The sequence below is a fragment of the Pholcus phalangioides genome, unplaced genomic scaffold (assembly GCF_987345545.1).
Source record: "Pholcus phalangioides strain wild (caught in Gottingen) unplaced genomic scaffold, Ppha-v1.0 ptg000003l_1, whole genome shotgun sequence".
In the NCBI taxonomy this organism is placed as follows: Eukaryota; Metazoa; Arthropoda; class Arachnida; order Araneae; family Pholcidae; genus Pholcus; species Pholcus phalangioides.
The window spans coordinates 16,580,652-16,606,302 of record NW_028301596.1 but is presented as its reverse complement, the minus strand read 5'-3'; the positions used below and the strand labels follow the sequence as shown (position 1 = coordinate 16,606,302).

Below are 25,651 nucleotides of genomic sequence, written 5' to 3'. Positions count from 1 at the left end.
TTGTACCTCGGGACACTTAAGCGATCTCTAAATGTGTCGATTAGTTCTTTTGACCATCACAGTCAATTAAGTTTTAACATTTATTATGTAAATATGATTTTACGCAGATTTCAACTACATCACCAATTGTTTTAAAGTTCATAGGTTTCGATACACTCAAAAAAAATCAACTCGTAGCCCTTAAGGGACATTCACCGAGATAAGACATCCAGGTAATATCGATGAGACCATTTTTAAAATACTGAACTTCACTGAAATAACATTTTCAATCACTAAAAACTTTTTCTAATACGACTTCATCAATGCACTTAATAATTAATAAAACCCTTTCCCCACACACACAAAGGAATCAAACGTAAATAATTGCAGACATTTTTCTTCGATTTATAAATGAAAAAAAAAATTGAATTTATTGACTCAGAGACGGTAGAGGTACGATTAATAAATTAAAAAGGATTCCATATATTTAATATATATATTAGTCCATTTCGCAATATCGGAGATAGATATCACATTTCTGAAAGTAGTAAATAGAGAGAGAGAGAGAGACAACACATGGGTTCGATTTAGTTGGGGGCGATGAGAGAAAAAAAATTGTGAAGAAGGGGCGATGGAACAAAAAGTTTGGGACACTATGGCTTAAACCATAGTTTTTTAACCTTTTTTGTCCCATCGCCCCCAACGCAATCTAACCCATAGGATCCTATGTTAAACCCGTAGCTTCTACCGCCCCCTGGAACATTCCATCGCTCCCCAGGAGACGTTAACGTCCCATGTTGGGAATCACTGGTTTAAACTATAATCACAATTTTTTAATAAAAGATCGACACGGATTGGTTAAATCCAGGTTTTTAACACAATCAATGTTGATCTCTTATCCAAAAATTGCGACTACAGTTTAAACCATGTCGGCGAAATACGGCCCTTAAGGACCTTTTCCACAAGTTTGACCCATGAGTGTGGTCGTCACGGCACCTTAATTTTAAAGACAAATCGTCCGCGCTGTTCATTTTATTGGCTCGGGACCTCCATTTTATAGATACAACGGCTCAATGACCATTTTATTGGTGCAAAGCATCCATAGTCTTCATTTTAATGGTACGGGGGTGGGGGATTCTGCGGTTTTAATTTTATTGGCACAATGACGCCGTGGTTTTCATTTCTTTGGCACAGTGGGTCTGTAGTCTTCACGCAAATTTCATTTCATTGGTAGATGGGGAGGTCTCCATGACCTTCATTTTGTTGATACAAAGGATTCATGGTCTTCATTTTGTTGATACAAGGGATTCATGGTCTTCATTTTATTGGTACATGGGTCGTGGTCTTCAATTTTAAGCTTACACGGAGTCGTTATCTTCATTTTGTTCGTACAAGAGCTTCGTTATCTTCATTTTGTTCGTACAAGAGCTTCGTTATCTTCATTTTGTTCGTACAAGAGCTTCGTTATCTTCATTTTGTTCGTACAAGAGCTTCGTTATCTTCATTTTGTTCGTACAAGAGCTTCGTTATCTTCATTTTGTTCGTACAAGAGCTTCGTTATCTTCATTTTGTTCGTACAAGAGCTTCGTTATCTTCATTTTGTTCGTACAAGAGCTTCGTTATCTTTATTTCAATGGTACAAGGGGCCTGTAGTATTCAAGTGATCTTGATTTCATTGGTATAGAGGGTCGTGGTCTTCAAATCATAAACTTCTTTTTATAGGTACAAAGGCTCCATGGTTTTCATTTATTTAGCCAAGGGGTCTGTAATCATTTTGATAGTACAATCGGCCCATGCATTTCATTTTCTGCGTACAAGTGATCTGTTGTCTTCATTTTATTGATGCAAGGGGGGTCTGTGACCTTCATTCTATTGGTAGAAGGAAACAATGCAAAAGATCAAGAGCCCTTGCTCTAATTGATAGTGCTTGCAAAGCTTGGTAATTTTTTAAATAACTCGATACTGTATGTGTGAATTTTTTAACAAAATATCGAAACATCTCAATTAAATGTTAACATGTGTTATGTTAAGATGATTTTACAGATTCTAAAATTCATAAGTTTCAACATACTCAAAAAAATGATTTCATAGCTCTTAAGGGACACTTACCGAGATCAGATATTTAGACAATATAGATGAGAACATCAGAATAACATTTCCAACCTCCATAAACTTTTCCCAATCCCACTATCAATACACTTAAATTAATAAAACCCTCTCCAAAACAGGAACCAAAAAGTGAAGTAATCACAGAAAGTTTTCTAATTTCGATATTACAAATAAAAAAGAAAGAAATTGAATTGATTCAAAAGATCAGAGACGGCAGAATTGCGATTAATAAATTAAAAAGGATTCCGTTTATTTAATATATATATTAATCCATTTCGCAATATATCGAAGATAAATATCGCATTTCTGAGAGTAGTACAGAGAGAGAGAGAGAGATAGAGACAACACAGGAATCATTTTGGATATTGGGTAAAAACAATGAAAAAGTAGGTGGTGGCGGTCTCCTTTGATTCACTTAAGCACCTTTTCCACAGGTTGTACCCACGACTGTTAAAAGTAAGAGAGAGAGAGAGAGACGTACGTTGCTCGGCAACGTCCATGAGAAACATCAGGGACCTTAAAAATAAAATGAAATAAAAGCAAAAAAATGTTCGGGAGACGCCGCCCTTAGTTTTACGGTCGATAACCAAAAGGAAAATTATATACCGTATATATATAAAAAATAAAAATAAGAGAAATTGGTCTCTAGCCCGTAAATTTATATTTTCTTCAGTCTTTTTCTATGGAATTTGCCGGAAGGCTTTTCTTTTTTGGTCCTAAAACACGTAAAAGAACTATTTTTTTTGTTTGTTTGGTGTGGTAAAACGGGATTCTTGCAAGACTGTTTTCATTAGTTTAAGTTGCGGATACCGCGTGTACCTTTTTTTTTTTTTTCCCTGGTTCCGTTAAATAAGGATTCAGCGTGATATATATATATATATATTTTTTTTTTTCCGCTGCGTATTTCGTTATTATTTTTCTGTGGTTTCCGGGATTATGTGAATATTAAGTCGCTCTTTTCCTTCTGAGATATTCATCTTCAGTTTTTTTTTCTTCTAATGAGTGTACATGTGTAATTAAATTGGTTCCGGAATGTCGTTGTTTAGATATTAGATATGCGTAATTAGATATATTTTTTTCTGACTGGGAACTTCTTGAGTGGAAATGATTTTTTTTGGTTGATAATATACACAGAAGAGATAAGAATATAGACTCGGGGGTTTTTTATAGCAATAATCAAATGATAACTATATCCGAAAAAGTTCGTTTGCAATTACGGTGATCATGCATCCCGTTTGGTCGAACGGGACGTATGGTAAGTGGGTATTGCTAAAAATGGGTTAATTGTTTTTATTTCCCACATAATTGGTTGCAAAATGTTCAATCGTCTCAATTTTTTTTTCTAATCTAAAACGGGACCTTTTTTTGTTTCCAGCTAAAATTCTGCATTTTTGTTATTCTGCCATTGTGAGGTGTTAGAATGAATCAATCTCAATGTTATATCATGGGGATTACTTTTTTTTAACTGTAGAATCTATTTTATATATCGCTTGGGAAAGACTCCCGGGAAGATCAATTTTACCGTCGTGTGGTCACAGTGACGGACTCGCGTCACAAGGACCCGGGTTCGAACCCCTCCGTCGTCACAGTGGTGGTCGGCTGAAGTTGGTTTTCATTGGTTCCCAACTTCGAGGCGTCAATGCGAGCTGATCTTCCCCGTTAAAAAGTCTCGCCGCTGAGAGCATCTGGCATGCAACGGTACAAATAGTCGATCTCATCACACTTTATAGTTTGAAAAATAGATGACCGGGGTGAAAAACTCAAACATTATACTAGTTACCCATTCTGACTGTTAGGTAGACGCATTCACACTACTGATACAACTCGTGCGGCAATAAATTGCTCATCGCGGTGAGGCTGAGTAATGCTCGGTTTGACAGTAGGCAACACTGACAATAGCGAACATTTTAGCTCAAAGCTGGACGACGAGGCTGCCATCTTTTATATATATATCGCGTTCATATGGCGTTAGTATTATCACTATAGCTAAGGATAGTGATTGTCATTCCTCTTCGAGCAAAAAACATATTTGCCGCTCCGAGTGATGCCTTGAAAAACGTTTGGAAAATGAAAACAGGATAGGCAATAGCTATTTGATGCAGTGATAATACTGATATCTCACGTTTGCTCAAAGATGGTGAATGAGTCAGCACAGTATTTCAAGGAGCTCTAGCCAATAGGTATTGCCTATGCTGCTTTTTTTAACCGATTTCCAGGATGTCACTTAGACTGACAAACATTTTAGCTCAAAGATGGATGACAAGCTTGCTCTACTTCATTTGTGATTTGGCATTACGCAATATCACAGAGCGTGGTCAGTTGGAGACATGCATCACACCTGCGTGAAAAATACGTCTAAGTGAATGAAAGAAAAACGGTTAAATTCTCGTAAAAAGTTTTTCAGTAAATAGAATACTGTGCCAAACATATTTTGAAAACGACCGCTGAACAACATAGGTATTTATTTGGGAAGATTAGACCTAACTTAATATAGGATACAGCACTTACGCTTTATTTGTAGGTGATTTGAATCAACTGATTGAATCAATTTAATCAGTTCGATATGACAACCATTCTGATTTTGAAAGAATTGCATACGGCGCGCAACATTTCCGACTGCGGCGATCCGCATCATATCGAAATCGATATGTCTGTAGCGTTGTTCATTCGTTCAAAGTTGCAATGTCCTCGATATAAATTTTTTTTAAGAAATTGCCACAGCCAAAAGTCTCGAGGATTGATATCAAGTGACATATCGGTAGCCATCCCGATGAAAATGCACAACCAATGATTCTCTGGAGAAGATTGCCGCAACAACTTGAAAACCAATATTGGGCTAGAGCACTATTCTACATCAACATTGCCGAATCGAGACATCGTCTTTACATGGTTGTAGTTACAGAGGGCATGTACATAAAGGTCTGCATGATATTGGGATATCTAGCACCATTCACGGTACCTATTATTAGCACTTTCGGGATACGATTATGCACATTAAGGTAGATTTTTTATTTTTAAAAAAGTATAATCGCGTTCTACTAAAGTCATTCATCTACTTTCCGAGGCTCAGTTCGCCCTGCACTGGAGTATGCCGTTAGGGTGTGGACACTGTACCTAAAGAGGGGCATAGATTCGGTTGAGGGAATGCAGAGAAAAGTGCTCTTGTTGGCACACAAGGCTTGAACTATGAAGAAAGACTTGATTTCTTGAATATGTTTACATTGAAGGAACGCGAGGAAATATGATCGAAGTGTTTGAAATTCTCAACGGGATGGATAGGATATAGACCATAGTTTCCCAACCTTTTTTGTCCCATCGCCCCCTTTTTCAGACATGTTTTTCTCCCAGCATACCCCCCCCCCCCCCGCAATCTAACCCATATGATCCTATGTTAAACCCGTAGCTTCTACCGTCCCCCTGAAACATTCCACTTCCCCCTCCCAGGGGGCTTTAACGCCCACGTTGGGAATCACCGGGATAGACCATGGGTTATTGATTATTGATACACCGTCAATCAACTGCTTTGACAAAGGAACACCAGTATGGGTTGGTAATGGACGATTCCAGGTTGTGGTGTCACAAGGATTTTTTTCTTAAATAGGGTTGTGATAAATGGAATCATGGAATCTTTTCATTAATGGAATAGAACATCATCCGGGGATCGTGAATTCTAACACATTTGTCACGTTTAAAAAGAAATAAAATAAACATGTTGCTATCCATACATAGATAAGACAACCATAACCTTTTTTATGGGTAGTGCATTATTTATTAGTAGCTTTTTTTTTTTTTTGGTGGGTATATGCTCTTATATTGGGTGTAGTTGAGTTTGACATGCATATTTTTTCTGTCCATCCTTTTTCAGCCACCTCATTGACCAATTTGCTTGTTGTGGCCTTTGTGTTGTTAAAAGCACAAAAATATCTCTTGCTGAATACTTTTGGAACAAATTTTTGTCTTTCGGAATCAACTCTACCCCCCCCCCCCCCATATTTCACGTGTCCTCGAATTTATAGATGCATTAGTCACAAGAGGACTATGAATGGCTCCCTTTATTTTGTACTCATCCGGTACTTCAGACCCCGAATCTCGTTGTTTATGGTATGTTAAAAAATAAATAAATATTATATATACAGCACACACAATGAGACAGTTATGGAGAGACGTTTGAAACGTGAATGTCATAGAATGAAAGGCATCTTCTAAGAAATGACTTTTCAAGTGTTTCAAGTACCGATTTTACTATAAATAACACATATTTTAAAATTTTTACGTCATTGAAGATATTGAAAACACCCTTTCGAAAGCGACCATTTTAAGATCTACTTATACCTATCCTCCAAGTGTGTCGTAAATTTATTTCATACAACTCTTGATAGGTATCGACTTTCGCTGACTGCAATTCTCTCAACACTTGAATTATTTCGATCCACGCGTAGGTGTTTATAACAGTCGAGCCCTCTTATAACGAAATCAGATAATACGAGAAATATCGGCTATAACTTTTTTTTGTACTCAGTAAAACGTTAAGTTAAGTTAGTTAAGTTAGTTAAAGTTATACTACTACTTAACTTTAAATGCATCTCGTACACATTCCTCTATGGAATTTCAAACGAATCGGCACATGTCCGAGGAATGTATGCTCTGAATGAATGTGTGCCCCTAACATATTTATATTGTCGAGTTGCGCTTGTTTCGTGTTCGTGTTGCCATCTTTCTTTCATTATCTGATGGAAATGTTTGAATTTTCTTGTTACGTCCGTATCATGTTGTATTCTATATATATCTGCCTGTACGTCACACTCCGTTGCCCATTTTTCGAACGGGCGACAGCCTCGCATTCACATCTCGAAGATGGAAAACCGCAGAAAACCAACTTCAGCCGAATATCTCCGTGCCATCAACGGGGTTCGAACCTGAATCCTCAGGACGGGAGTCCAGCGCGACCGCAAAGCGGCACCCAGTGAAACTGCAACACCCACAATTAATGTTAGAAATATCGCTTATAATGAATTGTCATATTTACGAATTTCGAATATAACGACACGTTTTTGGCAAGAATAGAACTTTTTTATACGATTAAGTTCCATAAAGTCAGGAATTCTCTTTCCGAAAGTCCGAATGTGAAAAATATTACTATGCTATATTCCGAGAAAAAGTATGGTTGTATATATATCACAATCACAATCTAATCTATATCACAATTTAAACCTGTAAGTTGGCTCAGGTTCTGTTTAATTCTAGAACTGCTGGAATAAAGAGGCATCGGGATAACCACAGTTTTGTTTATATATTAGCGTTTCTCTGTTTTTGTAAAGTTTCAGGGTCATTCAAATGTCCGTAACAGTTCGATGGACCACTTAGGGCAGTGGTTGTAGTTTCTGTCAACTAAAAAGCTTCCTTCCTCGAGTCAACGTTTATCTACAACGGTAAATCTTCAAAATCATAACACTTCACTCATAGTTCGAAAAACAGGTAGAAGATGGCAGCACTATAACAAGCGTTATACAGAAACAAGCTTCACAACGCGGATGTGTACATTCCAACATGTACCAATTCGTTAGACGTTCCGCAGAGGAATATCGACGAGATGCGTATGTGGTTTAGTAGTAGTAGTAATCAACGTTAACCCGAGGCGCACCAGAATAGTCCAATAACCCATTCAGACACTTGTGCCACAAGTGTGTGGATTGCTTTTTCTCACTGTAAGGAGTTAAACCCCGACTTGAAGGATTGGGTGCTTTTTGAGTTAGCATATAAACAATATTAACTTCAAGGACTTTCATCAGAGGGCAGCACTTAAAGTTGAACTTTCAGGGTTTCTTTTTTAACATGACCACCGGGAAAAGTATTATTCATTGCCTAAAATTTAGCAACAAAATTATGAAGAAAAGTTTATCGTGAAAAGATGAACATATCCTGCATCATCCCAGTTGAAAAAATTTCAACGAAGTGAGTTGTTTTTAAAAAATAAATTTAACAAGAATTAAAAATTTGAAAAAAAGAAATTAAAAAATAAATAAATATTTGCTGACATTTATGTTTTTTAATGAATTTTTTTCAGTATCAAAAATGCAAAAATATTTCTAAAAATCCAAAAAATGAATGCTCGGGTCTAAAAAGGATAAAGAATCACTTCAAATTGATGAACAAGCACACCCTAATATCGACAGTCTGGTGGTGCCACCCACCAACACAGGTTGGTGCCACCCACTTCGAGAACTACTAACTTACAATGCATGGGTCATTCGCATCTGGTGCATATTTCATTAACATCTGGTGCATATTTCATTAACATCTGGTGCATATTTCATTAACATCTGGTGCATATTTCATTAACATCTTTGTGAATACCGTTGATATCCATGACACAGGTGAATAATTTTCTCTGTTTTTCGATAATTAAATTTTGAAGTTGATCTGAGGACCACCCGTAGTCCGCGGACCATAGATTGAGAAAAGCCGCTTCAAGTGAACTTCTCTCCCTTAAACTCGAGTACTTACCATGTATCGGTTTTGCGTATTTCGAATGTATTTCACCTTCTCTTGCGAATTTCTTATATATATATATCGAGTTTAAGGGAGAGAAGTATGTGTATATATATATATATAACCGGATTCGACTCTATATTTCTCCCATAAAAAAAAGCCGTTTGCATAATGGCTGTTAAGTACATTAATTGGTTTCACGAGTATTATCCATGACCATATGCCTACGACATGGTACATCAAAAACTCCTGAATAGTGATCGTGGGAATTTTTAACAATTGGATGACGTCATAGTTGCATGAGTTCATGTTGAGATATGCTGCCACCTGGCTTCTATAATTTCAGAGAAAGTTATCTTCTGCTTCATATGCGAGCTATGAAAAATATTTTTACTGAAATATTTGTATGAGAATTTGCTCTTAATGATTTGTATTCTTAAACAAAGGGCATTTTCTTAAAACAACAAACGTAATAAATGTGTGAAAAATACTGATATTTTTTAAATGTTAATGTATTAAAAACTTAAGTATAAATGACATGCTTCATTTGATAAAAACTATCACATTATTAATTCTCTGCATTAATTTATGCGCTCGCAAGTGGCCTAACGTTACGGATAGGCTGGCATTTCTTGATAGTCACGAATACGGTATTTTCGGTTATTGATGTGGTACTAAAGGGGTAACTCTATTTTCCAACGTATTAATTTCTTCTTGCATATCATAGAGCGAGCAATAACCAGGAAAAATCTTCAATAGTGGATTCATAAGTTATCCACGCATTGTACGTTTAAAAAAGCGTCAGAACGCGGATTATGTCCGTAACATTTGAGCTAGTTTTTTTCTGAGAAATTTTAATGGCAATAAATATTTCGCAAAAAGTAATTTGAAGAGAAATTTCACAAATAGATTTGTAAAAAATGTTATTATTATAATTTTTTTTAGAAATTGCGTATAGATTCGTGTGGCAAAATCTGCGAATTTTTTTTCTCCTACAAAAACGTGTCATTTCATTTTCTGATAATTCATTAACTCTTAAAGCGGCAATCCCGAGACATCTCGTCAAACTTGATCTGCTTCCCCCCCCCCCTCCCCGGAACATCACGGGTTCTTAAAACGCTTTATTTCGGCATCGGCGAGCCAAAATAGGCGCTGGAGATTGTTGTGTTGCCAAACATGTTTTCCAACTCCGCCGCCCTCCGATCAATCAACTGCCAGTTGGCAGAGTCAGCTTTTGTTCAAATGCAGATAACAGAACGAAAGAGACTGTTTTTTACCCCCTTTCTTTCAACACAGTATAGAAATATACGCTCGGTATAAGTAATGAATAATGATATTTGTGATTATATATAGATAGAACCGCTCACAACCCCGGAATGATGCAAAGCAATTTACTTCCTTGAGAGAAAGGGTTGTGTCGTAAAAAAGTTAGCAAAGATCTGCAGCTGTGGACCCCCTCTCCCCGAGCTCGAAAGTATCAAATCACTCGCACCGTTCTTCCCATGAAGGAAGCTATCAACTCGATGTAACGTACAAGCCATTTAACTAAAATGGATGTAATAGCTGAACTCAGTGACTAAGGAGAAATATTGAACGTGCGCCCAGTGCAGCGCCGTAATAAGGATTTGTGCCGCTCCCACAACTTTAAAATTCGATAACTCCATAACGGTGTGTTCTTTGTTCCAACCAAAAAACTGCCGCCCCCTAGATTTCGCGCCGGGAAATAAACCAATTGACGTTATCACATAAATACTCGATGTTTCTCCTTCATGGGAAGAACGATGCGAGTGATTCGATACTTGCGAGCTCGGGGCGAGGGGGCCCACTGCTACAGATCTTTGCTAACTTTTTTACGACACAACCCTTTCTCTCAAGGAAGTAAATTGCTTTGCATCATTCCGGGGTTGTGAGCGGTTCTATCTATATACTCCAGTAGTTTAAATCATAAGAAAGATTTAGGTCATGAAATGGTGAAGGAAAAAAAAATTCAGAAATGTTTATAAAAGGTTCTTCCACAAAAAAATTCCGATTGTGTGAACAATTACAACCGTTTTTAACTAGAGAATTATCGGATAAAAATTAAAAAAATCCACTATTCTCGTGTTTCACACCAGCAAAATGCGTCGATTTCTTTACAGATATGAATGTAAATGTATGTGGATACTCTCTCTGTCATCATATTTTATATATAATTGAAACAATACCTCCCAAAACGGAATTTGATTAATTAGAATTCATTTTTCAAGAAGTAACAATGCAAAGTTTTGGTTAGCATACCTTATACAGATTGGGCAAAAAGTCCGTAGAAACTTTGAAAATGAATAAAAATCCAAAAAATAATAACCGCAATAAAAAACGGTTTGCAGGGTTGGCATTATTAGGTCACGAGAATTTTTTCAAGACAGCCTAAAAACAGCTGCTAGATGGCGCTGACGTACACAAGTCAAAGAAAGAATACGAAATTAATTTCCTATATTACTGACATAAGCTCGATGACCACCGCCCCCCACAGGTTATAGCACATTGCTGGCGAGTCACAAATTCAGAAACGGCAGAGTGCAGCAGGTCCACATACACGGTATACAACGGTGAACCGGTTGTGGATTAGGAGCGCAAGTTCTTATAATCGTCTCATTTGCATATTTCCACCGAAGTCACTCGTACCAGCGCTACCTATCGGCTGTCTTTTGATTTCTTTCCCTGTCTAAAAATTCCCGTGACCTAGCGCCGCTAACCCTGCAAACCGTTTTTCACTTCGGTTATTTTTCCGGTTTTTATTCATTTTTAAAGTTTCTACGGACTTTTTGCCCACCCTGTATATTGTTTCTCTTGCTACAGAAAAAAGAAGTGTTTGTTATGGCCAATTAAATGTATAAATGATTTCCAGAATCAAGTCCATGAGAATATATCAATATGCATATTTGAAGTTATTCAATACTACAATATACCGCATATGCACTTTCTAAGCATTCATCTTGAAAATCTTTTACTAATTGAGGCTTTGTATGGTCCTAACATATTTATAGCGTCAAAATGTTTTTTTGTTTGGGATGTGCTGCCATCTGTATCCCACAATAAGGAGAAAGTTACCTCCTGCTGAGTATGGATGACAGATCAGACGTTTATAATGAGATATTCATAGATGATATACACTAGTGGGTTGAAAATATCTGGTAAAAAATACTAATTTTCTTAAAAAATAAACGTAATAAATGAGTTATAAAAGTCGAATTATTTTAGTTTTTAATGAATTGAATGAGTACGTTTGAATAAGAACCTTTATTTTTCAATAATGCATATGCATAGAAGCTCTCAGCTAATGAAGATCAACAGTCTGCTCGTTCAGCTACGGGTGGGCTTGTATCGTACTATCCTAGGAAGTTACACGTGAACTCGATGGAACGTACAAGCCATTTGACTAAAATTGATAGCTGTTTCTGGTTTTACGATTTCTTGGAAAAAGAGCTAAAGCCTGTGTGCTATTGAGATTTTATTTCCAAATTGTCTCAAAAACTAGAGACAGTCTGACAAAACCAGTGTTAGATAGGAAGAATCAGTGCGCCACAACTCTAAATTCACTCAAATATCTTTGATAAAGGGCCATTCAAGTATTACGTAAGCAGATTTTCACCCATTTTTAACCCCCCCCCCCTCCCCGTGTCAGCAAAATTTCGTCAGCAGCTAAGAATATTTCATATCTTCAAAAAGGGGTGGTTGATGACGTAAGCAACCTTCAAACCCCCCCCCCCCCGCTTGTCATCAAAAGTCAGCAAATCCGAAACCCCCTCCCTCGATGCTGACGTAATACTTGAATGACTCCTAATGATACTATGTATAAATTATCTATATCATTTGAATGATGATTATGTGTTAATATTGAAATTAAATTTCCACTATGTCCCGAAAACTAGATCCAATCTGCCAACACCAATGAAACTTTCGGAATTGGCATCCTAAAATCACTGAAATATCTGTAGCAATGATTTATATTTCCAGTTTTAGCGTGATTTGAATGCTCCATATGTATTAATTCCCATTGAAATTTTCACTTTAACTCAAAAACTAAAGCCAATCTAAAAAAAAAAAAACCAATGTAAGATTCAGAATCAATGCCTTCAAGAGTCAAATCACCGACATATCTTTTAGCAATAAAATCAGTGTACAATGTCAAGAGACTCAACATCAACGTCATAGCATTTTTTGATCCGACATTATTCGATGCTGTAGAACAAACTACAACATAGCTGAATAAATAAAAGAATATATTTCATAACATTCATGGTTAGTTAACATGAATCACTTGTATGGCCAGATTTCAAACATGGCACCCATCCAAAATTATTAAAAAACCTAAAGTTTTGCTCAGACGCATTTTGTGGGAAATAACCTCAGACTAACTTATTATATAGGCCTATATATTTGGAGATTTCTATAAACTCACACAAAATGAGTTATTTCAGAAAATACTTGATAAGAATAATATAAACGCTTCTCTTTTTTTTTGAAAATAAGACATAAAAGACATAAAATAGACTCTCGTTACCATGGCAAACGATTCATCTCAGCGATATTCCAGTTGAACTTGAATGTCACTTTCGAGGAGGGAAGACAAGGAGGTGGGGAAGAACCTCTCTTTCGTCTCAGGAATTTCAAGAATTTTTCGGGTCATTTTTTATACCGTTGGAATTCGAAATTAAATTTTTCTAGCATCCCTTGAAATTTTTTTCTCCTCCTTGGGAAAAGGTGAATGTGTTCGTGATTTGAAATTAAACGACCGTTTTTTTGCAACTTTTGTGTACAGGGTGTTTCACGAAAAGTGTTCGAAAGGAATGAAAATGCTAAGTTTGTTATAAAATTTAAGTAAAGTAAAGAAAAAAAAAGATTCAGCTGGGAGATAACGGCAATTTCGTGATATAAGAAATGGATGCAATATAAAACTTTTGTACAGCTCAAATCAAATTTGTGCCTTTCCTAATTGTAGTGAAGGAAATTCAGCCCGTGACACTTTGATGGAAATCTGTAAAAATAATAATGATTAAGTTCTTGACTTTTGCTGCTTTTTCATGCGAAAAAAAAAAAAAAAAAACTATAACTTCGCAATAGTAGGCCTACATGCACCTCGGTACTGTTGCATGTGTGTGTATAGTTTTTCGACGTGAAAGTGATATATTCCTGAATTTTCATAGTATGTAAGTATGGTGTTTGAATTCGGCCTGCTCTCTGGGGAGCGATTTTTTCAAATGGGATGTAGGCTCGCATTCATGCCACGTAATTGGGAAGCCGCAGAAAACTAACTTCAGCCGATCAAACTACAGTTTCGCTTTAGATCCATTCCCGTATGATTTTTCATTATACCAAAATAAGACAAGGCGCACGAAGTCGTATATAGTAGTGCAGTATCCGAAGATTCTGAACGTTGGATCCCCGTAGACGGTATAATGTTGGTAGGCTGAAATCGGTATTTCGTTAACAGTTTGAAATACAGATGGCAGCATTAAATTCTCATGCAACGCTAGTTAGGCACGCTCACTGTGAGATGTACAAAGTAAGTCTTCGGACGCAACTCGCTTTCCTCCATAAAAGAGTAAAACTTAGTAGTAATTTGTTCATAGGCGATAGACCGGAGATGTGCTGAAGAAATGCACAAAGTATTGATATTTTGCATTTTCCTAACTTCGAGGCCCAAATGCGAGAATGTCTCTCCTTCGAAAAAAAATGCATACAAATTGCAACAAAAAGTGAACGACCCAAGTTTGCACTCCTAAAAATATTCATCTCCAGTTTCATCTTCAGAAGTGAAATGGCAGTTGTAAGCATAGTAAATAATTCCGTCACAACCACCTCTTCGGAGATATTGCGGAGTAAATTGTGTCTGTGCTGATAGACAGGGCTATTTGCGGATGGTTAGTTAGTGCTCAACGTAAGTCTGCTGACTCACACACACACAAACATATATATATATATATATAGACCCCAATTTTCAATAAATTGCTCTCTCCTTTCCACCAAATTTTGCATGACAACAGAAAATAGGGAAATGATAATCGTTATTTCGACGAAATTTTACGATTTCGGTGGAAATTGCTAGAAGTTTTCACCACCTTGAGCAATCCAAAATGCAAAAAACTACTTGAAAAGTGATTTTTATGAAATAATGAAACATAAATACACAACTTGGCTAAACCAAAGAGAAAGTGGTAACCAATTTTAGTGCACCTACTTTGCCAGACTCTTGCATTCTGATAATGGATCGATCAATGAATTCAAATAGTTGTCGACGAAGGAAAGATACCTGCCCTTATTTCTCAGACATTCAAAATACTTCCACGAGACTCAGTAATGCAAAAGCACTTGAAAGACGAAAATGGCCACAAGCGACGAGTAAAAGAAGAAATGGTAGAAAAGCATGGCCGATAGCCGGGTTCCGTTCCTCCATAAGGAGAAACTTCAATGTCCAAAAAAATTCAGAATTTTCTATCATTTTCGGAATTCCCCCCCCCCTCCCCCTCCCCATGGTTTTTTGTAGCTACCAGGTCCGAATGAATCATGAATCGAAGGAGAAGTTCTTTTCTTTACTCTTTCCTTCAGGTTCATCTTTAAAAGAGTCGAACCATTTTTGCACGTCAAGAACTTATCTGCAAAAAGCTTCTTCTTCTTCTTCATATTCATGGTTGTGCGGGAGAAAAATATCACAAAATACAGTAAAATAAAATCTAAGAGCAGGTGCATTTTGTTGAAAATAACGTGTGAAGTCAACATTATGTATCAGCATTTTTTTTTTTTTGCTTTTTTTTAGAAATATTTTGTGGCATTTATCGACGCAATTTCGTGCGAATAAAGTATATTTTGTCATAAAAAAATAATCACAGGACCTATCAACGAAACATTTTGTTATTTTTGTTACGATAATTCTGCACGAGTTTCTATTCTAAGTTACCGTGACACGGAACTTTAGGGCGGGAACACAATAAGAAATGCGAAAAACACCACATCGCCCTGGCACAATTATAATTGACACACAAGTCGCATTTAGTATGTTTACAGGGTGAGAATATTGGATCCGTTCATGACCTAAAAAATGCTTGAATATGATAACACAAAATACACTTTTAAATACAATGCTTTCTACGAACTAGGACTTCTTAAAGCACGTAAGAAAGATGGTTCATTTTACCTTATCGGGTTGAATGACCATGTCCCTTTGAGAAAAACACGGGAAATTGGGATCCCAAGTGCGGCAAAATACGATAAACCACTTGTAAACAATAAAAAAAAAACGATGCCAATAGCACTACTACAAGTGGCATTGTGGATTAAAGTGAATTCTACCAGAAAGAAACAATTAAACGTGACAAATATGTGCGAAGAATATTTATGATTATAGAGTAACTAACTCACCGTCGCCACAGTGTTGGTCGGTTGAAATTGACTTTCTCTGGTTCCCAACTTCGATTCGCGAATGCGGGCCGATCTCCAGTGTAGAAAGTCTCGCCTCAGATTGCAACAGGCCTACAAGAGTACTGTTACGATAATTATGTAAATAATAATTGATTTATTATTTGTCATTTTTCACCTGTAAATAGTCGATAACGCACTTGATAACTGGAACGTTTGGCCACAGCTACGAAGCGATGCCAAAGGAAAAGTGTGAAGATGATCCGAGAACATAGTAGAAAATTCTAGAAGGTCTGTACCGCCTTCATAAGTGGAAATAAGAAAAGCAGGAACTAAGCCGTTTCCACACACAGGAACTAAGAAGCAGTTGTAAAATTTTCGTCGAATGACAAGATCTTATCTGTAAATCGCGCTCGCCATTTTTAGGTCACGTTCTGTCGAATCGCTGCTTGTCAATGAGTGTAAATAGCAGTTCTAAAATAAATTTGTGTCGTACTACATTTTGTTTTATCCTATGCTCATTTCAAGGACTTGTGACAGATATTATCCAGAACAGTTCAATTATTAAATCATTGCACTTCACTCATAGTTAGAAAAATTGATGGCAGCACTACGCATAACAAGCATTTACACAGTAAAAATACTTCACGCTTGGTTCACGACACGTACGCGCACATTTCAACATGTACCAGTTCGTTAGAAATTCCACAGAGGAATGTGAACTTTGTGCATGTGTTAATTATAAGTACCTTAATATAATTTATAAGTTGAGAAATATGATTTTATCCTTAACTTTATTTGCATATGAATATCCAAATAGGCTTCATCGAAGATTAGGTAAAACAACGGGAAATTTTCATGAGAAAGTCATGTCGGCCAAAATTACGAGAATGTCCCGAGAAATACGATCCATATGCCCCCCCCCCTGATGTGGGGAAATGAACGAAGGTTATGAATGGTTAGGAGTGTTATAGGTAAGAATACGTTTTTGTTGCCAAAGCGTGTTCCACAAATACACTAACTCTATAAAGAACATACAATCAAAGCCCCCTCTTTTGCGGACGCCGGCGAGCAAATAAAAAACAATTCCCCTCAAAACGAGTGTCCATATGAGAATGTTGTTATCGAAATTTTTTTAAATGGGGAGAAAGTTATTTTTTGGATGTTGAGAAGGGGTTGTGTGGTTCATTGTAATAGATTACATAAATTTTAAAAATGTGATTCGCACACATCTGGGGGTCCGCAAATGGTTTCACAAGGGTAAGGTTGAAAGATTTTCGACTCAGAAAGTATGTACACAAATAGCTGACATGAATTCTCTGAGACAAAGGCAGGACATTCAGCCGATCTCTCCATCAATTGGCAATCAAATATATGAATTACATAAACCCACGAATAGATGACGCTGTCCATTAACGTTGACATCAAAATTTTAGAAATAAAATTACAAGTGTCACATCATATTTTCCAGTGAAAATCAGTTTGTTGAGTGCTGAGCAGCTCGGAAAAAAAAAGTTTTAATTGTAGTAAAGGTCAAAACCTGCAAAAAAAGTGTAAGGTCAGGCATGTTTTTTCTGACGTCGGGGGAAATATTTGAATTTTTATCATGACGAGACTGTTTTGATCAGGCATGCCTGCGGAATCGAATTTTTTTCCTGAACGTGTGTAGATGGCCAAAGACAACATATGTGTTGGACATGAAGAGGGGCAAAATATACTTGCTCTCACAGAAACTGTGATGTCTAGTCATGAAATTTCGAGGAGAATATTGAGTGAAGACTGTTGCTTTCAGTTTCATAAATGGGCCCGAGAATCGTGGACAGAAAGCTTGCACAAGAATGCTTCTTCGTCTTACCATTCGTCAAAGAAAAAGACAAAAAATCTCTCTGATGTAATAATAAAAAAGAAATACAACTTTCTTTCACACGTCGAACTGTGCCTGTTGTGGTAAAAAAACTTCTAATATCTAGTATGCAAAACCCCGGAATGCAAACTTCTCGCTTATAAAACCACGCAGACAAAACGAAAGAGATGCAAATCGACCAAAAAAACTTTTATCTTTTGATGCTAAGTGGAATATAACCATAGGCGGAGATAGACTTGGAAGTCTGCTGAGGGGGGGGGGGGAGCACGATGATGGTGATGTGACTCCACATATGACGCTGGGGGACAATGGTTCCACACCCCCCCCCCTCCCCTCCCCTCCCGCATCTCCGCCCATTAATATATAGCCGATTATACAAGAAACGAACATGAGCTTGCACATTGCTTTTTGACTTACAATGATGAGCATGTGATTTGTAATTTGTGTTAATTGCATTTTTAATTGGGTTGCTGTATTTTTGAAACATATGACAACCATATTTTTATGGGCATCTTTTTATCAGCCACCTCGTTGGGCATTTTGCCTGTTGTGGCGTTGTATTTGTATTTGTATGATTAATCTGGAACTCTGCTGAAACATAAGATATGAACGGAAATTTTCAAGGTTTTCACTCTTTTTTGTAGAAATTCGTTTTTGTCGCCAAGTGTGTCCCATAAATACATAAGAAATAATCGATTTCAATAATTTGAAAATGTGATTCGTATATCTCTCTGAGGGATCCGCAAGTGGTTGCTGAGGCAGGATTTACAAGTCACAAAGTATTGCACCTATGGCTAACGTGAATATTTTGTCTCAAGAGCAAGATATTTAGTGGATCTCCGTCAATTGGCAATCCCCTCCCCAACTTTAGGTCAAGTTATATTTGTGACGCAATCCAAAACAGGTATTTTATTAAACAGGGCCCTATCTTCCCGCTTAACAAAATCCAACAGATTATTAAATACATTGTATTGAGATATAGTTAACGATATATAAATACACACGAAATTAATTATACAGGGTGTTCGTCAAAAGATATGTATACGCATACAGTCCAGAGCTGGGCAATTACACAAGAAATTCACCATGAGCGTGCATATTGCTTAAAAAGTATGAAAGCGTCAGACAAGTTTGCAAGTTACCGAGCATTCATGAGGGAGAATGCGTGTCGCTGAGATTGTCAGTGCAGTTACGAGAGAAAAGTATGTAAGTCGTAAATATTATCATGATAACACAAATGATACCTTTATGATAATACAAAAGTGTAACATCAATTCAAAATTTTCTAATGAGCTTTGATTCAAAATTTTCTAATGAGCTTTGATTCAAAATTTTCTAATGAGCTTTGATTCAAAATTTTCTAATGAGCTTCGATTCTCAATTTTACTTCAAAAAATTGTTCAGAGCCACAACGAAAAACTATTGTTAGGAAATGCAATCATTTTTCTATTTTTAACCCACGATTTAAAAGGTAGATGGCATCAACAGAATGTGATTTTTCAAATAATGTAATTAATACCGAAAATGAAAACATTCAGAGGTTATTGGAATTCATGCATACAAAAACTGAATAAAATACATTGGCTAACAATGGATGATCAATATCTGGAATTTTGCTAATATAGGAGAAATTCACGAAAATCTGCAAAGCTTTAACTCTTTTATGGGAATCTGTTTTTTTCGTCAAGTGTGTTTAACACATACACGGGTAATAATCGATTTTATAGAATTTCAGAATGCGATTCGCGTACATCTCTGGTGGTCCGCAAGTGGTTGCTGAGGGTAGGATCGCAAACTTTGCACGTCAAAAAGTATTGAACCTTGGATGACGTGAATTCTTTATTGCAGGACATTTGGTCAATCTCCATCAACTGACAATCAATCCAGTTTCTGTTAAGTTATATTTGTGGTGCAATGAAAAACATACTGCGCTACATAGCGTCAAAATGTTTTCTCATTCATTTTTTCATCAATGTATGAGACAGTTTTAATATTTTACAATTATTTATTCGGCGATGTTTTGCCGGATCACCGGACGACATGTTGTCGTCAATTCAACGCTGAAACAACGTTCATTAACGGTGGTATCCACCGACATGGTTTAAACAGGAGTCACAATTTTGGCGCAACAATAAGGAGCACTAAAAAAAGCGAGGCAAAACAGTTACAAAAGCGTATTAAAAAGAGTCCAGAAACTTGTTTTTATTACACGTTTGAATGTTGTGTGCATCGTACGTTGCGTGTGCCTTCATTTTACTTGACTACACTTCATGCATTCCCCAACATGGAATTTGCAACAATCTCAATAATTTTCTATTGAACTCGTTTATTAACCAATTAGTCCTATTTTCAAATATAAAAGTTTTAAAATGAAAGTTCTTTTTCGTGTAGTTTATTACGTCGTAGCAAAGTTTCAATTAAAGACCAAGTGTTGACGTTAAAAATATATTAATTACACGAAACAAATTACACAGGGTGTTCGGAAAAAGACGTATGCGTATACATATCGTATACGCATACAGTCCAGGGCTGGGCAAATCTATTGTCTGCCGACATTCCTAGATATTTGAAAATTTGGGGCAGGTTTTTTTTGACGACCATGTGTTCGACGCTGGCATATGAAGTATTGATTTGAGTATGTATTATTTTAAAATACACGAAGGAGTCAGGGTTTTATGTTTTGTGAGATTTTTCCAACCCTGATACAGTCCCAGTTCAATTCAGAGGTTATGCGTAGTTTTATTCAATGTACAGGGTCATAGCGCCAAATTCACACTCGAAAAGTTTTCAGTTAAATATAACGAGTAATACCATAAATTTAGGTAGAACAATTTACCATTAAATAATTTATTTATATATAGAAAGTCAGCGGATTAAACAAGAAACTCAATATCAGCGCAAGGGTGCATCTATGATTAAGTATTAGTCACTCATTTAAGTTTCGGTTTCGGTCGTAGCGGTTTTCGGCCGAGGTACATGTATTTGATGCGACTTATTTTTTTTCGCGTTTTCAAACAAACTTCTTGTTTTAAAACGACTGATTTTAAAACTTCCTACATTAGGGACTGTTTATATAACTTCGTAAGTAAAACTTTTATGTCGGAACCTAGGGTGCTCTAGTAATTTTTGGCATGCATCCGTTTGCATCATAATTGGTTGCATTTGCCACATTTTAAAAAAGAATTTTTATAAAACTTGAAAAATACAAGCAATAAGCTTATCAAGCAATAAGTTTAACGGTTGCAATTTACAAGTTTTATAAAATAATTTTTTTTTTAAACTTGAAAAGTGTAACCAATAAGCCTATCCGTTTTTTTCGAGGGAATTTAAAGAAAATTGGTTGTTTTATTTTCCTTCAAGTTTTATAAAAACTTCTAAAACTTTTACAGTGTAATATCTCAGCCTTACTCACGCAAAAATTTCTCAAGGTTACATTCGTATCTCAAATCGGTAAAATCGGCTGTATTTCTTCCACGGAATATCCGGCGTAATGTTACATCAAAAACATTAGACGGCTTAAAAATCATGAAAACGTCGGGCATGTTTTGCAAGTTATCGTACATCATTCAGTGAAAATATGTGTCTGATTCTCAGTGCAGTTATGAAAGTAAATCATGTCGAGCGAATTCGAATAATCGTTACGGTATTTTCCGCACTTACATTAGCCACCTAAATACAAAGCCAACGACGACTTTTCGTAAATGTCATAATGATAATGCAAAACTTTAACATTGATTCACATTTCCAAATGAGCTCTAAGCTGAGATTTTCATTCAAAAAATGAAACGAAAACTATCATTACCAATGATAATTATTCATTAGGAGAAATCCAATCATTTTCCAATTTCTAACCTAAGACTAAAAGCATAGATGGCAGCACCAAGTACATCATTTAAGCTGCTAAATAACGTAATTTATACTGAAAAAGAAAAACACTCAGAGAGGTCATTTGAAGTTATGTAAAAATAATGAAACGAATACATTGACTTACAATGAAGACCAAATCTGGAACTTCGCTGACTCACTAAAAATAACTCCGTAATCGATATTCGTGATTCGAATCTTGATGCAAACTAACTACGTAGTATTTTACTGCAGTTTCAAATTCGTATAAATGTGAATGCTGAGTATCAAAATTTGAGCTAAGGCTACAATTGTGCATATCATTACCCTACTAATAATAGTAGCAAATTTCATGCATTCTGAAATAAATAAAATATTGGTTATTCCTAGATGTGTATCACAAGATTGAAAGATCTAAGTGCACATATGCATGTACTGATGTGAAAAAAATAATAATGAGTAATAATATATTTATGTTTATTTACTGGTTGGCGCAAAAGGGAAGAAATTAATATTATATATTCTTTACCGCTGTGTCAAAGTATAATTTATATGAAAAAGTTAGAATTATTCTTTTCAGAGAAGAAAATAACTGTTTTGTTTCCACCAGAACTTGAACGACTATAGTGCCATCTACCGGCAAATTATGGAAACTGACTTAAGTCTTGGATTAAGTTAATTTTCGACAGATGGCAGTACAGATATTTAAAATATTTATTAAAACTGCCATTATTCCGAATTTCAGATTCGTATATATTTATATATATATTGTATACTTGGGTCAAATCGGATACTCGACAATTGAAGAGGTTATGGAAACTCCTAAATTTCTCCCACAAATGTTTGTTTAGTCTGAGGAAAACTGCAGGGATCGATATACATGGCGTGCGTCTGTAAAGCAATCAAAGAAACGTATTTTCCTTTAACCACCCCCCATTAACTTTTCTTTGGTTACCCCGAAACAGACAATTGTAGAAGTTTTTCGCTTCATTTGTTACCCCACATATTCGTAGGTCATATCGCACGCCCCATGCTACAAGCATGAATAAGCAATGTTCTTAGAAAACATCCTTAGAACATGGGAATGAAGTTTGAATGTTTGCTCTCTCTCTCTCTACCCATGTTACTCTGTTAAAGTAAATGTTTTGTACCGTGTTTCAATAGGAATAAACATTCGCGTTTCAGGCAAAACTTGAAAATTATCCAACCAGATGCTAAAAAGAAGTGATAATTCGCACATTCGTGCTTATAGCGTTAAGGGAACGATATATCACTTCCTTAGAGACAAATAGATGCAGTACTAGGGTTATAAATATAATTAAACTTAAAGAAATCTCTTGTGCATGTACGATAGAAAAAAAAAGACCTACCTCCTTAAGTTTACCCACCATCCCTTAATGGCCTCCTCCTCCTCCTAACCAGTACATGGCTCGCTGCGGTCTCAATGAAGAGATGCAAGCAGGTGGTCGAAGAAGACCTGGAGATGCTCAAAAATCCCCTAATAACCCACTATCTATAACCTATTGCATTTCCATTACTTTCCTCCCTTATATGTGTTTATGTGGAAAATCATTAGTTGATGCACATAAAGTCAAAAGTAGGAGTTTAGAGGCTCTTTTGGATGTATATTATAATGTATAGGTACCTTACCCTCACAGTGGCAATCACGAAATAACTCGTCTACTTAAAACTCTCTTATATCTGTAACCTCGAGCCCAGATAACTTTGTAGAGCTTCGCCTGATAACATGTTTTCCTCCCCCCCCCCTTTTGTTTATAAAAAACCAGTGGGTGGGGGTCAGCTTTTGTTCAAAGTCTGATAACAGGAGGGGGGGGGGAAGGCTGTTTTTCTTTTTCCTTCGGGGCAATATACGTTTATACTTGCAACATAAATAACAGGAAAAAAAATGTAGTTTTTTGTCTTCCTGTTCCTTAATTATTATTATTTTGTGTTAGGGAAAATCATTTATCAGCTCACGGAATCGGGGGAAAAATATCCGTCTTGCAAATACGTGGCTATTTTTTTTTCCTAGAAGGATTACGGCCGTATTCACCACCACAATTCAAACTACAATCGCAGGTGAAAGGATTGAAGATCGAAACGGATTGGTTAAATTGAGTATTTTAACCAATCCGAGAGAGAGTCGACCGCTAATCCTTTAATCTGCAAATGTAGTTTAAACGCTGTCGGTGAATACGGCCGTTAGTGATTTCCACTGTGGCATTTATAATGTTGATGAGGAAAATTTGCAAAATCGTTTAAGTTTGCTCGAGGACATTTCGACTTACGAAAAAAACGCTCAGAACTGTATGGCCAACCTTATGTACTTGTATTCTAATTGCTCCACGTGCTATTGTTAGTGGTTAGCAGAGTAAAAAACAAACAAACATAATGCTAAGAAACTAAAGCAGGCTCAGGCACAGAAAAAAAAAATCAAGGCATTATAAATATTATATGCTATGATCCAAAATTTCGAGGACTCGACATGGAAAAATTCCCTACCTTGTTCCAAATACCGTTCAACACCCATCTCCGAAAATAATTCCATTTAGGCATTTATAAGCATTTGCCAGCGCTCTTGCGTTTTTTAGAAGCATTGCTAGAAACTATGTTTTGCTACCAACCGTAACGCTTCCTGCGATACTGCTTCTACCTAGGTTGACAATATAGAGGAAAAAATACGGCTAGTAGAAATTCCACAAATGCGGAACACACATCACTAATTCTACAATTCTAGCCGAAAATGTTGCAGACTGTGGGGGGAAAAACTGTTAGTTACCGCTAAGCTATCTTAAATACTGTCAATACGAGAGATAAAGAGGTATATTAAATACTGCCGCTGTGCAAAAAAGCAGTGAGTTAGTATGTACTTCACGAGAAAAACGGAGTCATGTTCATACAGATACAGTTTCAAAAGCCATGTGCGAGGTTAGACAAATACGAAAGAAGGCAGGCTGTGCAAGGGAGATCGGGAGCCCCCTTTTGCTCGGCAACTAGTCTTGGTGTCATCAGATGAGTTAAAAGCAACATCTCAGGAGTCATTACGGGCGGTATCAAAACTTGGCTTCAATCAACAATGCTTTCAGAAGCTGTGCAAGTTCTTCCAAATGTGAATCGATTATGTACCGACGAAATAATATTGAAGTTCTGTGTCGATTATTGTAAATTGTTCTAAGGATAGGGTCCCAAGGTGTCGGCCTCAAAATATTACGAAAAAGTATTTAAGGACATTCATTTCATCCCGAAACACATAAAAACAAAATAGTAGCAGAATGCAATTATTAAATCCGCAAAAAATAATTAGGAATTATGATGGTGGGCTCATTTAGAAGTTATAACTCATCGCCTCTCTCGATCGTCTCATCTTTCTTCCAGCTTTTCTGCTCTAGAAAAAAACTAGTTATTTCCCTTTTTTTTTTCCCTGTCTTTGTCTATGTTGTACTTGAACATGTGTTCGTTTGAATGATATCACTCTATTACTAAACCATACATGCACCTCGTCCATGCTCCTCTGCGGAACCTCTAACGGATTTGTACATGATGGAATGGCGTTTTGAAAACCTAACGTGAAGTTGTTGTTTTTTTCTGTGTAATACTTGTTATGTGTAGCAGAGGCGCTGAAAATTGAGAGTCGTCCCGTATATACGGGACTCAAGCACGTACGCAGGAGGAGGGGGAGGAGGAAGGTGCACTGCATTGCTTTTTTTTCAGAAATAATTTGGGGGCGGGAGCTCCAATAGCCTTAGCCCTCATGTTCCGGCGCCAATGACGTGTAGTGCTGCCATGTACCATCAATTATTCTAACTATGGGTGAAGTGTATATAATGATTGAATAAACTCTAATACCCTAGGGATGTGGGGTTTTTAGATTCGCATTGTTAACATCTGTTGGCATCAGTGGTACAATGCATTCAGGCAGCCTGGGTTCGATTCCCAGTCAATGCGTCGTGTTTTTTTTTTTCCTTTTTTTTC

The 25,651-nt window shown here is 36.6% G+C and overlaps 1 protein-coding gene across 2 annotated transcripts in view; it reads right to left on the bottom strand.

Moving 5' to 3' along the window:
* The window catches only part of LOC149088174 (voltage-gated inwardly rectifying potassium channel KCNH2-like), a 424,575-nt gene that overhangs the window by 219,043 nt on the left and 179,881 nt on the right, over positions 1-25,651 (bottom strand). The gene's annotated exons all lie outside the window — the stretch shown is intronic.